General features: G+C 35.8%; 1 protein-coding gene across 1 annotated transcript in view; it reads left to right on the plus strand.

The window, feature by feature from the left end:
* Positions 1-2,693: 2,693 nt before the first annotated feature.
* Positions 2,694-17,163, plus strand: part of LOC108910657 (polycomb group protein Psc-like) — a 117,596-nt gene continuing 103,126 nt past the window's right edge. Inside the window, exon 1 of the mRNA XM_018715348.1 lies at positions 2,694-3,114. The gene's annotated coding sequence lies outside the window, so the exon portion shown is untranslated. The remainder of the gene's footprint in view (positions 3,115-17,163) is intronic.

Genomic DNA, 17,163 nt, shown 5'->3' on the forward strand with positions numbered 1-17,163 from the left:
ATCACGTTATTTTACTTCAATACCTAATTTGTAATTCATTATAGTAGTCACAGTTACTAACTAACTCTTCAAAATAATGTTGGTCAATCCAGGCTTGTTTTGTTTTTTTTTGTAAACATAATAATATGCTTTATGTGATCTGCGAGTAAAAGTTTTTTTCTTAAGGAAGTAATACCTACTAGAACACCGCATATTTTTAGGGAACTCGTAAACAGTTACTACATTCACTGCCTCCGCTAAGTGCAGTTTTCAAAACAACCATTTTCATTTTATGCGTACCTAATGTTCACAAGTTAACAGGGCAATAATTAGTGAAAATAGAGCACTTACCTGGCGGAAACTTCATTTTCTCACAGAAATATATCGTCCCAGCGCACATATTACACAATCTAGTTCACGACACATAATAAACAAAATTTGTAACACAAAAAAATTTTCTCACAACAACGCTTAGATGAGATAAAATGGCATAACAACAAACTAGTTCAAAAGAAGTTGAATTGAGGCATGCGCTGTAGGCGGAGTGAAGACGAGGATGGTCGACAATCACGTTTATGTCGGTATTCCAATAACATTGAGTTTAAAAAATTGCTAACGTTAATGTAAATAAAACAACAACTAGGCAGAAGAGTTTGAAATTAGTTACACTGGCATTATTTTAACAAATTTTCGTATATAATTGTTATTTCTGTAGGCAATAGTTGTGAAATTTATTAGCTCAGTACTATACGAAAATGGATGTAAACGAAGTTATCAATGGAACAGCATGCAGCTAACGACACATGCGTACAAATCTGTTTATACATACGCGGTTGTGTGAGGTCATCACCTGTTGCTTTTTGACAATTTTTGTGAGGTTTGAACTGTATTTATTGCAGTAATAGTGCGTTTTTAAATGTTTGTCGTTTGATGCTGTTATTTTTTTCGTAGAAAATCAACGATGGTGAAGCTGAAATCAGAAGTTTGGTACCAAGAGTTTTAGGTAGGTGGCCTGACTTTTTATTTCTGTTAGTTTTTATTTTTACACAGTTTAGCATGGTCTTGCCGAAAAATTTGAACTTTATGGCTTTAGTTTGGGTAAAATGTATGAGCTTTTACTACAAATTTTTGGTCTACCTTTTTCAAAAGTTCTTTATAAGTAAGTGGAAAATGCAACGATATTCTATCAAGTGTGTATTTAAATGCCTAAGTAGGTATGAGGTAGATGAATTAATAACGCTTTTTATTTCGATTTTTTATAACCGTTTGAGTTAAATGATATACCTACGTGGTTCCAAAATATGTCAAGTTGTTATTTTCATAGGTAAAATGCGGCAGCAGCATTGCAAATCAGCCTTTTAGCAGCAACTTCAAACAAGGAGAAAGCAGCAGTAATCGGTGAAAATCAAGTAAGGTGCATGCTTTTTTAATAGTGTGGGTGTGTGTATATTCATTGTACACTATTTGAAAACAAGTTTGAAGGTGTTAAAAGCAAATTGATCTGGGTGACAAAATTCACTTGTAGGTAGGTAGCCTAGATACCGAATCAATTTTCGTCTTATGTTCTTGCAGATAGATTTAAATTAACTTCTTTATTTAACACAAGTAGCATGTTCTGATAAAATACCTACCTAGATCGTTTCCGATTTTTTTTCCATTCTAAGGAGAGATTCATTTTCAGCTTTAGCTTCATGCAATTTTTCATGGTTTAAAGATAGTTCTTATTTTTAAATTTGGCTACCAGTTTAAGAAACCATTTTTGAGTTTTTAAATAATGATGGTAACAAGACAAAACTGGATTACTGCTACATTTTATGCAAAAACAAACAAGCGTAGGTAATAAACCAACGTAATTATGAAAGTTAGGCCCCTATAAGAATACATATAATATGATGGCCAAAAACCGATTTTTAGGCTGCTAAAAGAAACACAACTCTAATTATGTAATTTTAAGAGAGTCCCGTTATGGTTAAGGTAGGTTTATAGTTATTTTACCAACTAATAGATGTACTGCAAGTGAATATTGTGGGTTTTATTTTTATTAAGCTATATTTAGGTGTTTGAAGTTAGCAAAAATGTCGCTTAGACCGGTTTGCTTCCATCCCCTGCAATTGATATATCTCTCAAAGTGCGTTTAAAGCCCACGGCGCCGCTACGCCTATGAAATGTTGACAATCCAGTGAAAAACGGGGACATAAATAATTGATAGATAAATCACACATTGTTATATCAGTTTGCATTTAGTTATCTGCGGCAGTCGCCGTTATCTCTGGTAAATAAATAATACAATAACCACGAACTGGTACAGAGGAATTAGTGTACTACAGAATAGGGATATTTTGGTGCAATAGCACCCGATTTTAACAGTGTAGTCGTTCTCGTTATCCGACAAAAGCTGGCAGAATACAAACTGGCGGTAGAACGGTTTATATACCTGAAATATATAAGGGGAAAATAAATACATGGCTCTTGTGCTAGCGCGCTCTCTCTCGCACAGCTGTGAACAAAACGCATCAGTCTGCCGAGTGAGATCGTGGAGTGCTTCAGAAGTAACGTTTCAGCGTGGAAAATTCGTTTGTTTTCACAAAGTACGATGAAAAATAAGGCTACGGCTGCTCGTCGCCATAGAAACTATCATAATCTCATGGTTTTTAGGTAGTCCGAGCGAGTTGGCGAGCGGGAAGTGCGAAAAAACCGGCGAAATGTGCTGTTATATAGGTTATGTTTGCCGTTAAGGGCGATTGTTGTACATTTTCGAACTACGCGAGTGTTTATTACCACTTTGCTTTTTGTTTTGTTGCCTGCCGGAGAGGTGTATGCGAATTTTACCCCGAGTTTCCCCACTGATCGAGGTATTTTTAGTGCAAATTAGGAAAATTTGTTGAATGCCTTTCACGACTTTTATTTATTGTGGCGAAAGGCATGTTGCCGTGAATCTTAATCGAAATATTTTTAGTGAATTTCAATGAGGCAGAGTTGGAAATATTTGTTTTAAATTTGAGTGCGCTGTGCCTAGCTAAAGTGACAGTGCAAACAAAAAAAGTGTGGTGCGCTAGTGGAAATCAAAATTTCTTGGATTACAGTGTCTTTAGGATTACCATGAGGATATTATAGGATATTACGACGCAAACCAAGGTAAGGATCACTCCCTTTTATTTAGAAAGTTGCCCCTACTACTAATTTTACTTGTATTTGTTGAGTATTATTGTAGTTTTTCTCCCCCTAACAATTGAACAACTTGCCAAGTGTCAAATCGCCGCGACAGCAAAATATAATGTCAAGTATCCATCAAAAATCACAAAATTCCTCGTTATTTCCTAAACAAACAAGTCTTCCAACTTTCGTAATATCAAATAAATCGTACAAATTCTTCCCCGAACCTTGCCAATAAACCCAAATACTTTTATAAGGTATCCCCGTGACCATTTTGACTTAGAACGTCTCATTCTTTCTAGAGTAATAAAGTTTTACGACCTTTTTGTTGTAATACAGTATTTTTAGGAGTTTTGGGTGGCATCCAAGACTGTTCTCGACAACATGGGCGTTTAGGCTTTTTTAAAAACCCAGCCTTACCCGTCAATTTACTTATTCATAATTTCGGACGCGAGAACAGTACTTTTAGGTCAATGACTGTCCCTTTAAAACGGAATACGTCTTTAATTATGTCATTCTAAAGAGATTACCGCTGCACGTAACAACTTTTGAGAAGCGTAATCCACTTATATCACGATTATTAAACGTATTACGTATCGAGGTAAGTAAAATTTATAGCACGTCCCGGAGATGTGTTGGCACGCCGCTTTTTTAGAATGTACTGCACTTGCAGCCTACCATTAGAACCGCCAGACTCTGGTATGTGTGCTGTAGCGAGTACAAGTGCTGATTGTGTTTTGATAAAGCCAATTGTACGGATGATTTGCATGTGGAACGTAACTCAGCACAGAAAAATGCACGGGCCTACGTTCCACCCAGCATGCCACCGACTGAGCCTTGTTTTTTTAAGTGTCTGCGGTATTCCATCGAAAAATTAGCGCTCAACTTTGTGATATAATTAAATTCGGCTACTTTCTAAATAGTAAAAGGTTTGAAACAAGCAAAAAATGCGTATTTTTATAGTTTTTGTGGAAGTAAGTGTAAACTTTGATAAATCAATACCATTTTGGGTGCTTTTGTCGTAAATTTGTGAACGCTAATTGAAAAACCACCTCGCAGAGGTGGCACTGAGTCATTTTCACACAGGTAAATGGCCTGCGGAGTGTAAAAAGGGCCTCCGACCCGGTGAAAGGGCCATATGACAGTAATAACTAACCTGACAGAAACATGTGATGCCCAATCGGGGGTTAGGAGTCCGTATTCTGTGTCGATGGTATTGAGGGGTTGGTAATAACGTCACAAATTACGGTTTGAATTATAGCTTTCGACTCGGCAGAGTTTGAAATGATAGTATACGCGTTTCGGACACTCAAATTCTTTTTTGCCGTCTTGAGGAGTGAGTTAATGACCTCGGGTTCGGCGTATGTCGAGTTTAAGTACTGCGACACGCTTCTGGTCTAAAATAATTTACATAGAAAGTACAAAAATGAGGTAAAGGTGGTGTTTTGTAAGTGTTCTTCAGCCGGGTTTTGAAAATTGCTGGGTAAAATACGGGGTGTGGCGAAAATGTTTCGGAAGATGACGCAATTGTAAAAATAAAAAAAAAACTGCTTCCTAAGACTTTTGTACTAAGACCCTCCTTTTTTTTCGAGGCCGATATCTCAACAACTGTAAAAGTTTTTAACTAGTCATATTATGGGAAGCAACTGCTCTGTGGCAAGGCAAAATAATGTAATAGAATTCACATCAGAGAAGCAATCTTTTATTTTTTGCTTTGGAGGAGATGGTCGAAAAATAAGGAATGTATTTCAGAGAAAAATCAAAGAAAATCCTGAAGTCTTCATTGGAGTGAATGGAATCACATTTGGATCATTTCTGTTACATAAACTTCATATATTTTGAATTTTGAATTTTATCAGATACGTGTCACATAATTGAAAATATTTCAAATTATGCGAAACTTACAAGAGGAAAAGCACTTGCAAAATCATTAGAAATATATTAATGAACACTGGCCCCCAAATTAGTGCCTTGTGGCATACCTGACACTGATAGGCTTTTGTTGAAAATAGGACATTTATTTCACAAAGACAAGGACAACAACAAATATTTATTTTAAAAAACGTATTATTTTATTCATTGTTCACTGTTTTTAAAATTGTAAGTTTACTGGAAACATGTATTTTTTAGAATCACCAAATACTTGTGTACATGTCAAAGAACAGTAGCCCCAAGAGAAAGCCTTGCGGTAGCCCTAATGCTGCTAGGATTTTGTTAAAAATAGAAAATTTATTTCACAAAGACAGGCCAACTGCAAACATTTATGAAAAAAATATTTTATTCGCTGTCCACAGTTTTTAAAATTTTAAACTAACTGGAAACATATATTTTTTTATCTACCAAAGATATCAATTTCATATCATTTCTGTTACTTGAGAGATTTTTTATGTCGTACTGAATTTTATCAAAAAAGTGTCAGCCACAATCGGAAATATTTCAAATTGTGTGCAAACAATAAGAATTTACAACTGGAAAAGAACTTGCAAAATCATTAGAAAGATATTAGCACCCTGCATATCTCTTAATATCAACTTTTTGACTACGGTAAGGTCGTAGTATTCATATGTCTAGCATCTACTCTTGCTCTGTGACCAATTACGTATGAGACACCTTGTATATTATATGTTCAATTTTTGCCGTAACAGTTTTGCTAGGCTTTTAAATTTGGTGGGCAGTTTGAAGTCTCTGAAATGTTTTGTTTTGAAGGATTAAATTTACTCTTAATTCCTAGAGAAGTACCTAAATATGCAAATTGTATCGTTATCGTCGTCGGGGGATCGTTAACAGATACCTAGGGTATACGTCACAGGACAGAATTAAAGTTAAAATTACATTATTACAGGTACCTACACTAAAAAAAATCACGCAAATTTACTCAATTTTATTCAATAATGTATCAGTTTCTGTCCACATCCGATTGAGTGACATTATCACTCTATTAGTATAAGTACAACTAAAATTTTATGAGTGAATTGCAACAGAAGTGAGTGAATTTTACTCAAATCCGAGTTTCTGCTATCGAGTGAGTGACTTTTGATTATATTCTGGGTAAGTATCTACGTAAAAACCAATTAAGGATTGACTTTTTCTCTAATATGATTTAAATTTAACTATTTAAGTATTATTGAGCAATTTTGTACTACGAAAATTTCCAAGAGGGCGGCGCCCCAAAGCTCCCACCGCCGCTATATGTACTGTTTATTTATTCAAGTCAAGAATAAGCCAATAAAGTTCTGTTATCGGAAATACTGTAACAATTTACCGCCCATGTCTCTCTACCTTGAGTGTCAAATGCGGTTAATTCCAAGAAAGTGACCCAGGGGTCTACTTTAACAATAAAAATGTGCAGGCGATTATTTATCGGCTTTTTTTTACTATAAATCGGCGAAAAACTCGAAAATTAGAAATATTTCTTTCCTCTTGTATGTATTTCGTCCCGAAATATTTGTAATTGGGAAATTTTCCCAAGTGGAACATTTCCTAGTGCCTTTTCCTATAGTATTTATGTAACATTTCCCAAGTAGTACAAATTCCTTTTTTTATACCGCCAGTGAAAGGTTTTTGTGATGTAAAGCAAAACTCTACATTTTAGGGTTTTTACAAACTTCAACTGCACATGGATACAGGGGAGCCTCACGTTAGAAACCGCTTAATTCTCGTGAGAGATAGATTTCGCGCCCGTATCCCGTTTCACACAGCCCGAGACACGCGCTTGCGAAACCTGCGATTCTCTCGCCGGTTCTTTTTTTCCCAACGTTATTATAAAATAACGATAACGCGCTCTCGCCTCCCTTTGTGCAGTCTCGCCCGCTTTCGTTTCGTTTGTTTTTTCTTTGCGCCGAGAAACGGAACGTGAAAAATAACGCGGGGGCCCTTAGGCCGGGCTCTCTCGACTTTGATTTGCGTCTAAGTTAATTAAAAAGGAGATAAGGCTCGCCTCAGGGTGAACCCCCGTAATTGGGGACCTTTAGTTGCGAATTATTTACGTCCCGGTACCGGGAAGTTCGAGGTGGTGTCCGGAAATCGAGTCGAGTCCACAAATAATACGATTCGAGAAGAATATAAACAACAAACCGCATCGTCATCGGTAAAAATATAGCGTCAGTATATTCACTCGCTTGTTTACATTGACACAGTAGCGATTGTAGTCGTATAAAATCGTACAGGGTGATGATTTTATTATTCGTCTAGAGATTCATGAAGAGTCATTTTCAATATGCAATAAATAAATTCAAACTTGGAGATTAATTTTGAATAGAAGCTAGAAGCATTAATAATACTAGTCATTTTCAATAATTTTAATCATTGAATCTTCTGAAAAGGTGCATAAAACTACTTAATAATAATCGAAATTGTTAAAACTTATTGACAACATCTGGTGTCATGCCTGACTTACATACTACATAAAAACAGGTACATAATTGTGGCTGTAAATGGCATGTCGTCCGCTTTTTGTCCCGTTTTTTTTTTTTGTAGTATAGGTAATACACAATTCTATTTTAGTTCTCATTACAGAAATGTGTGCCTTTTGTGATGATAACTATTAGTGAACAAATGTTTAGTGACGTCATTCATTTGTCTGGAATCATTTAACTGTGTTCTGTGGCGAAATATTCATACTAAAATGACCTATCAATGCAGTAACATTGAATTAATCTATGAATTAGCTGCACAGCGTTAGGTATGCCACTTCTAAATAGGCACCCACCAACACCTGTAAACAGAGGCAACGCTATCAGTGAAGTCAGCGGTTCCAAAAATGTTTCCATCGTATCAACGTGGTAACTCGATTTATTTGATCTTCGGATATCGTTCTGGAATTTGTAATTACCCTGTACGTTCAGGCACCACGTGAAAACTAAAATTGAACAGAGCCCTAGTAAAAAGTTTATTGTTCTAGAAAATTTGTGTAATTTTTTTTTCTAAAACTCAGAACATAAATTTAACTTTGGGTGATATGAAACTTGCAATATGTAGGTTATATCTGGCCTATTCAAACATATCTGTAGCTTTATAAATATTTAAGACTTTACAAAAATGTGTTTTATCAAATATCTCTATATGCTAAATTTTTCAAACAAATCATCTTCCAACTAGGTATCATAGTTGACTAGGGTCTAGAATGTGTATATATTTCATAGTGTCTGTAAATATGAAAATTATAACTTGTTTTGTATTTATTTATTTGCTAAATAAATACATTTCTGAAAGGTAAAACACCCCCGATAAATAAAATCTTTTGGTAGATATAGTTGGCTCTGGAAATAAACTATGCAGGGTGATTCAGAATTTATCTAAACAAAAATTTTGAATGCACAGGGAATGTACAAATATAAATTTGTACAAAAAATCAAAAAGAGCAATTCGAAAATTATTTAAAAATACACTTCTGCACGGCACTGGTAACTGGTCCACTGTAAAACTTCACCTTACGCAAGGCAAAGCATGCAGCCGGCGACCGGCACGGCGGCAAAATGTAATAAAAAATGAACGGACAAAAAATTGAAATAAATAAATTTTTATAACATTTTATATTGGCAAATTCAACTGCTTTTGGCCATTAATTAATAAAATGATTTGACATAAGTACCTGATGTTAAAACAACTGTTCAAAATTTTGTCCGCCAATGTGTGAACACATTTGGGCCCGTCTTACCCAGTTTCTTGCTTCTTGCTTCATCATATCACAAATGCTTTACCATGTCACAAATGTTGTCTTGCTTCACCTTAAATTAAAACGATATGCATTAACTCTGAGTTGCTATACACGTAAGCCATTTTTGACATTTGAAAAAACTAATGTAAACACTATCGCAACAACGATAATACTAAAATCGGATTTCAGTATTCCGAATTGCATGAGGCCACATGGGCGAATGACGTTAGAGACTCCAGTAGCTCAGCGATGTAAAGTTGAAAATAATACAACTTCAATAATTTACTCGTAAGTATTTCTGGAATGGATCTTACAAAATTATTTTTTATGATATTGACTCCATTTTTCATGACGCATCTATTCCCAAATTTTTTTGAATAAGTTGTGAATGCCTTCGCAAATACTATAAGATTTTTTTTTGTTTTTTTCTTCTCGGTTAAGTTTAGTCACATTCAGTCAATGTAAATTCCTTTGACACAAAACAGACCTTCTAATTAAAAAGGTCATCTGTTATTCGTTTGTGGCGACCTCGGTGGCGGCCTATGTAAACTATTATCAACTATTTCTATTATAAACTTCAAATACAGGGTGTTTACAAACTTGGAAATGACAAATTTGACAAATGAAACAATCAACGTGCGAAGACTCGACTGGCAGAAATATTGATTGCAAATAGAATATACATTTTTACATTTTTTAATATCTAAGTACATACTGGCTTACCACATTGATACGATGAAAACTATTTTGGAATCGCTGACTGGAACCAAAACATGATTAAAAGTTAGAATCTAGAAAAATAAATGACTTGACTTAAAACATTTTGTAACTATACTCCGCGGTCGAAATTATAGAGAGTGATTCATCGCTAGCTCTTGGACTACTAAGGAGGATGAGGCGTGCGGGGATCGAAAATCCATAGGCGTGTATACGTAAAAGGCAACAAGATGTAGAAAATATGGAAAACATATAATAAAACATAACATCTATTATTTTTAGAGGTTTTATCGAGAAAACTTCAAAAATATTTTAGTAACATTTTGTTTTTAAATTTTAAGTGTTTTCTATAAAACGATGCCCTCTTGGGCATCGATAACCCACCACCACCCGGCTTACGCCGCCGCAAAATATTGTAATGTTTACTATTAATATATTTATTTAAGTAGGTACTTACATATTTTATAATAATTATCTCACGAATATTATCACTGTCACACTTTCACTTCACTGCCACATAATCACTTCACTATTAATATATTTAAATACTTACATATCACATTATTCACATTATATATTTCACATATCACTGTTGCTATCACTATCACTAGAATCATCTTCACCCAAATGAATAATGACTGGTTCTATGAACACTTCTACCGTTGTATCAAGATCCCACATACGTTGTTCCTCTTTCTGTGCATGTCCAATACACTTACACCATGTTTCAGCAGTGACGTGATTAATAGCATCCTGTAATAATAATTTCACGTCGTTTATTTTAAAGGTGGTGTTTTTTCGTGCGATTTCATTCTTTATTTGTGCCCAAACCAACTCAATTGGGTTTAATTCACAGTGGTATGGCGGTAAACGGAGTACACGAATTCCTCGATCTTTGGCCATCTCATCCACTACATACTTAATGTATTGACCTTTTTCTCTTTGGACAATTTTTAATAATTGTACTTTTAGCATGGTTTCTGTATATTCAATATTTTTCGATTGTAACCAGTCCATAATATTTCCTTTTCTCCATGCTGATGTCGGTAACATTTCAACTCTTCTACTATGATAAGGTGCGTTATCCATCACAACAACTGCTCCTGGCTCCAGATATGATAAAACATATTCAAACCATTTTTCAAACACGTCGCTGTTCATATCTTCATGATAATCTCCCGTTTTTCGTGACTCAAATACATGCAAACCATTTTCTAAAAATCCCGTATCGCTTCCAATATGTGTTATAATCAATCTTCGTCCTTTTCCAGAAGGTGCCTTTAATCCAGTAGAAAATCCATCTAAAAATGCTTGTCTCTTACTCTTAACATTACCATCCTGCCAAACTTTTGATACAGTATGACCTTCGTTTACCCATGTTTCATCCATGTAATATATCTTCTTACCAGATGCACGAAGTTCTCTTATTTTTTCTAAGTATTCTCTTCGCCATACCACAATTTCGTCTTTTTCAACGAGCATACTATTCCGATTCCGTTTCAAATATCGAAAATTCATGTCACGCATTATTCTTCTAAGAACCTTATCAGAGAAATTAGGAATATCCTCATCTTCAGCTATTGCAGCTTGAATTTTCTTTATCGTTGGTATTTCATTTCTAAAGAAAAATCCATGAATTTTCCTACGTATGGAGTATTTCACGTCAACGTCGACTTCTATTTTCTTCCTCCCTCGTGTTTCCACTTTTTTCTTCTTTGGATTCACTTCTACACTATTTTTTATGGCACGATAAACAGTAGCAACGGATACTTTTGTCAACGAACTACACATATCAACAGCTTCACTTACACTTGTATTAGAATTTCGCGACCGAATTCCTTTATACACGTTTTTTACCATTATTAATTCCGCATCGCATAGGTTAGGGCGTTTATGAGCAACAGACCGTTTGCTACAACCGGCACTTTGATCCATTTTAATTATTATTCCTACGTTTTAAAACGTCCCGATTGTATTTTTTTAATTTATAAATTTACTATAGTTACGGAATATGTAAACCCTCGCGCGCGCTTATAGTTTGACGTTTCTAACTCCGGCTAACTCGAATTCTACGTACGTCCGTTTACACCCACTAAAAAGAGATTTTCCTATGTGTAATAAGTGCGATAGATAGAGATAGGAAATAAATCGCGTTCAGTGTAACTCAGTCATGACTTATAGATCCTATCGATGTGCAAAGAGAGCGGTACATCATTTAACATAAGCAAATAATATTGAACCGTTATAAAAATCATTTTAAGTTTTATACACACTTTACGGTAATAGTGTTCCTAAATTATGTATGAATCACTCTATAATTTCGACCGCGGAGTATAGTAATTTTCACAATAAAAGACGTTGAACTAGCAATTTTAATTTTAATCTTCACTGCAAAAAAGACGAAGGAACAGAAAAGCGGACCGCGCATCATTTACGGTCATAACTATTATCCTGTTTTTATGTATCCTATGTAACTTAGGGACGATTCCAGGGGTTATCAATAAGTTTTAACAGTTTAGATTATTATCAATTTTGAGCGCCGCTTTGCAGCTTCTATGATTTGTAAAACACGCTGTATATCCCATATGTAAATGTTATGTATTATTAGAAATAATAGCAATTAATTTCCATTTTAAAAAAGTATGAGTTTTCGCAGAATATCGAGTAAACGGCTGATTTGACGTTTAAAGTTTTCCTGAAAATTAACGTCTCAGTTTGTTTCCGTCTATCAGTTTCCTTGAATTTTGGCTCACTCTGTACGTTCAGCCACGTTTTTCCCATAAAATCCTTTTGTTCAACCGCACGACAGCAGTCGGAACGGAGCGCATTATGCCTAAAGTACCATCATTTTCAGTCAAGGCCGGCTGTTTGGGCCGGATATACTGACCTGCGACTATTTATCAGGATTTGACAGACACCGACCGGCTTCTGGTGGGACGGTGATGAAGGCCTCATGGGACCCCCCAGGGGGGCCCTAAGTGGACACTTATTAATAATGTCGTTCGCAGGTTTTTTGCACGACAATCGTGGCGGCGGCGATGATTTCGGTGAACTTTGCCGTTTGGGCGTCTCGGGATGGTAAGTAAGAGTGGCCGTTGACTGACACATTCCTTGACGGGGCTTGTTAGCGTGGTTGCTGAAACAAAACTGAAATTTTAGTAGGTGTTCAATATATTGGTACGGTGTGGTTTTAAGTCGTTACTTGATACTTTGAGAAGGGATAGTTCATAAAAAATGGGAGCGTTTTTTGAGAAATTCTTCGATAAAATTAGTATAACATTATTTCGTATAGGACAGGCCAACATAGGCTATGAATGTCTAGGGCGAGGTCTAGGGTTACCACATGAAAGCTTGTCCACCCAGGACAAGCCGTTAAGAAAATCCGGACAAAATCCGGTCGTCATAATTTTTTTTAACAATTTTCACTGATTGATGATGGTTACCATTATCTCATTTTCATTTTACTAGTAAAACAAGAATAACAAAATACATTTTTTATTCAAACTTACCAAACTCAAAATTACATTTTTTAAAAATAGTTTACTGTTTTGTATTTTGCATTATTTGATGTTTATAAATCCGGACGTCTGATAACCTGAATGTTGTCTGAATGTCTGAATGTCATATTTAAAAAAGCATGTCAATAGGTAAATTAAAATATTAGGTACATTTAACGAATTCTCTATACCTCGAACTGTAGATAAGAAACCTGTTGTATTGTTGTAGTTCCGAAAAACTAATGTATAGTTGCAGATATAATCGCTGTAATCCAAGCTAAGTATCTAAAATCGTTTCTAGTGGCGTTTATTTCATTTGTAGTTCATCAGAATCTAAGGCATACCTAGTCGTTATATTTCAAGATATGTCTCTAAAATCATGTGTGGTAGTTTTTTTTCGTTAACAATTCTTCACAATACAGGCTGATTTAGAACTTATCCAAAAACAAATTTTTAGATGTACAATTTTGTAAAAAACAATCAATAAGGCAGTCTGAAAATGATTTAAAAACTCCCGCACGGCACCGGAAACTGGTCCACTGCAAAACCTGACCTAGCGCAAGGCAAAGCATGCGTTCGGCGACCGATATGTCGGCAAATAGTGTACTAAAAAATGAACGGACAAAAAATTGGAAAAATTTGCCAGGGAAAGAAGTAAATAAAATTTTATATCAGCAAGTTCAACTGTTTTGCCGCTATTGTTATTATTAATTAATAAAATTAATATATGGTTTTAATTAATACAATAATTTGACATACTTACCGATATTCCAACTGTTCAAAATTTTGTTCACCGACCACTGACGAAGATAATCAAATTTTTATGGCCCCGAAAAAAAACCGACTTTGATCGTTTTTTGCGATATTTGAAATCGATTTGAGGCTCGCGCAATATTTGCACATAATAGTGTAATTATTAAAGAAAATTTTAAGCAGCCCCACCTCGTTCCTAAAGCTGTGGCGGCTTATGAAAAATGAGGTAAGTATTTTCGACAATTTGATTCGCCTATACCTAGAATTCTGATATCGAAGATATGGTTTCATATGATAGATTTTTGGAGAACATTTTAAATTTTTTTGATGTTTTTTTTTACGTTTTTAAAACCCAATAAAAATTAAAATACCCTGATGAAATAGTAACGGTTACCCCTTTAAACCCTTTTGCAAAAAATTTGATTTAAGCAATACTGCTTTCATCTACAGGGTGTTAAAAAACGAGCGTAAAATATTTCGGGAGGTAATAGTATGAACCAAAATAAGCAGAAAAGTCTTAATAAACAACATGGGTCCGCAAAGTAACGGTTGCGGAGATATGGACCACTATTCGTTTTTCAAACATTTTATTTTATTGATAATAATCCGACAAAGGAAGCTTTTAACAAACAAAAAACAAAGTTACAGAAGATGTTCAAAGTGCCCTCCGTCCATTTCCAAGCAGGCACGACATCTTCGACTCAACGATATTCGAACTCTTTCGAAAACACCCTCCATGGTTTGGATTTCTTGACACTTTTGATTAATCCGTAGCTGCAGCTCTTCCAGGCTATTTACAGGAGTACCATACACTAATGTCTTCAAATATCCCCAAACAAAGAAATCTAGAGGGTTCAGATCAGGCGATCTTGGAGGCCATAAAACAGGTCCGGCCCTTCCTACCCATCTATGTGGAAAAGTTTGGTGTAAATGCTCTCTAACGGCCATGGAAAAATGAGCTGGAGCACCATCATGCTGGAACCACATTTGTTGCCTCTGATTCAAAGGAATGTCTTCCAAAAACTCATACAGTGTGTTCTGCAGAAAGTTGAGGTAAGCAGCGCCTGTTAATCGGTTTGGTAAAACAACAGGACCTAGAAACCTGTCACCTACAATACCCATCCAAATGTTTAATGAAAAACGTGCCTGATGTCCAGATTCTATTAGAGCATGAGGATTTTCGTCGGCCCAAATATGCGTATTGTGAAAATTAAACACTCCATTTCTTGTGAACCCGGCCTCATCAGTAAAAAGAATGTTTGCAAGAAAACGAGGGTCTTCAGCATCATGACGTAGAAACCAGCGGCAAAAAACCAAACGTGCTTGATGATCATTTATTGGATTTAAGGCCTGTACTCGTTGCACATGGTATGGATAAAGCAGTTGCTCGTGAAGGATTCTCCAAACAAGAGGACCACTAATTCCTACCTCGGCTGATATTCTCCGCACACTCGTACCTGGATTCTGCTCTACCAGTGCTAGAATTTCTTCTTCTGCTCTAGGAGTGGATACCGACCTTGGTCTTCCGGATAAATGGCACTGTTTGCTCAAGGAACCGGTATCACGCAATCTTTGGTGAATTCTTCCAAACATGCGTTGTGAAGGAATCTGGCGATTTGGATAAGCGTCAACATAAAGACGTCGCGCTTCGGTGGCGTTCCCATTAGCACGACCATACATGAAATGCATGTCTGTTAATTCTGCGTTAGAGTAACCAGCCATAGCGAAAGAAAACTTGTGCACTGAGAACAACTGTCAAATACGTACTGTTTATTTCACTAAACATCAACCAACTATTATAAGAAAATACACAACGTTTTTGCAAAATAAAAAAAGGGGCTAAAAACATAAAACATTCCATATCTCCGCAACCGTTACTTTGCGGACCCATGTTTATTGAGACTTTTCTGCTTATTTTGGTTCATACTACCTATTACCTCCTTAAATATTTTACACTCTTTTTTAACACCCTGTATAATTAAATATGAATTCTCTTCGATTATTGGAAATGCTTATTGCATTTTATTTACCATAAAAAAAGTTTGTTAAACCCTGCGCTTTGGATACACCCTGTATGGCAGCGATGCCATAAACATCGGGGCTTTCCATCGCAAAAAATTAACGTTCTGAAACGGTGTTTATTAAAGCGGGTAATTTTCATGCCTTTTTCGAATCTGCATAAAAAATGTTCCGACGTTCTTGCCTACCGCTGCGTCAGGCGATGCCCCTCTCCCCTTCCCCGCGTCCTACCTCTTCGTCCTCGTCGCCGCTGCCGGTCCGGCCGCGTCTCGATCGCGCAGTACCACCATGTCCCGTAATTGGTGCGTAAAATATGAACCCAATTAAATTTAATTAATAATTAATGCTTTAAATGCATCTAGGAGCAAAATGAGCCCCCATGCGAGCGACGACGGCCGACTTTTTCGACGCTGCAGCCGAAAGCGGCACGCAGCGAAAGTAAGAGCATATGTTAATGTCGGCTGCAGGTCGGGGGAGACTGTAATTGCGGCCGCAATTGCGTTTATTGGGCTTATGCGAAGGCCTGAGTTAGCCTTCCGCGTGTTTTCAGGGCTTCGACGCGCGTCCACTGAAGAATCGGCACTATTTCAAAGCAAAAGTGGTTGTTACAGTCCGTACGATATTTATTGAGATAAAATTCGAAATATTAAATTAATTTATAGAAAAAACCCAAGGACATTTAAATAAAGGGGACTAGGCATGTCACAGTCTGTCTCATATGTTGGGTGAAGCTAGGCAAGGGGAAAGCAGAGGGCTTTATTTTCATCCAACTGATGCGCGCGATTAGATCTCCAATGTCGTACGTTTTGGAAGGGTCAAAATAAAATATTTTATAGTCCTAAGTCAATATATTTCAACAGCCACTCAGTATTTTTATAATATATATATATAACATTTTTATAACTTCTTGGAATCCCAATAACTGTAACCATTTCTTTCTTGTTGCACCATCCCCAAGCATCCTAAAAACGTTCACATTTCACTTTTAGAATACTGAGGCAAATTTTCAGTGAGACATAAAAATATATTCCCAAAGGAGAACATCAAATGGTTGAATGAATGCAACTTTCAGTTGATTGCATCTTCGGTATTTTTATGTATAAGTGAACCACCACCATATTTTTGCTGTTGTATTTATTCAGTTTTTATGCTCGTGCATTTAGTAAAATTGTAAATATATTTTTGAAAAGGTTTTTGTCGTAGAGGAAAATGAAAATGATGAATGATTAAAATTTGTAATGTTGGGTATAAGGGATAACATTGAAATACCTATAAATATATTAAATATAAATAATGTCTGTAACTTATTTGTGGTGCAGCATTTTCCTTTGATTTTAATGGCCAAACGTGGTTCATATTATTGTTTTCTTACTATTTCAGCAAAAATTT

Source organism: Anoplophora glabripennis, unplaced genomic scaffold (genome assembly GCF_000390285.2).
Source record: "Anoplophora glabripennis isolate ALB-LARVAE unplaced genomic scaffold, Agla_2.0 scaffold7, whole genome shotgun sequence".
NCBI classification, from domain to species: Eukaryota; Metazoa; Arthropoda; class Insecta; order Coleoptera; family Cerambycidae; genus Anoplophora; species Anoplophora glabripennis.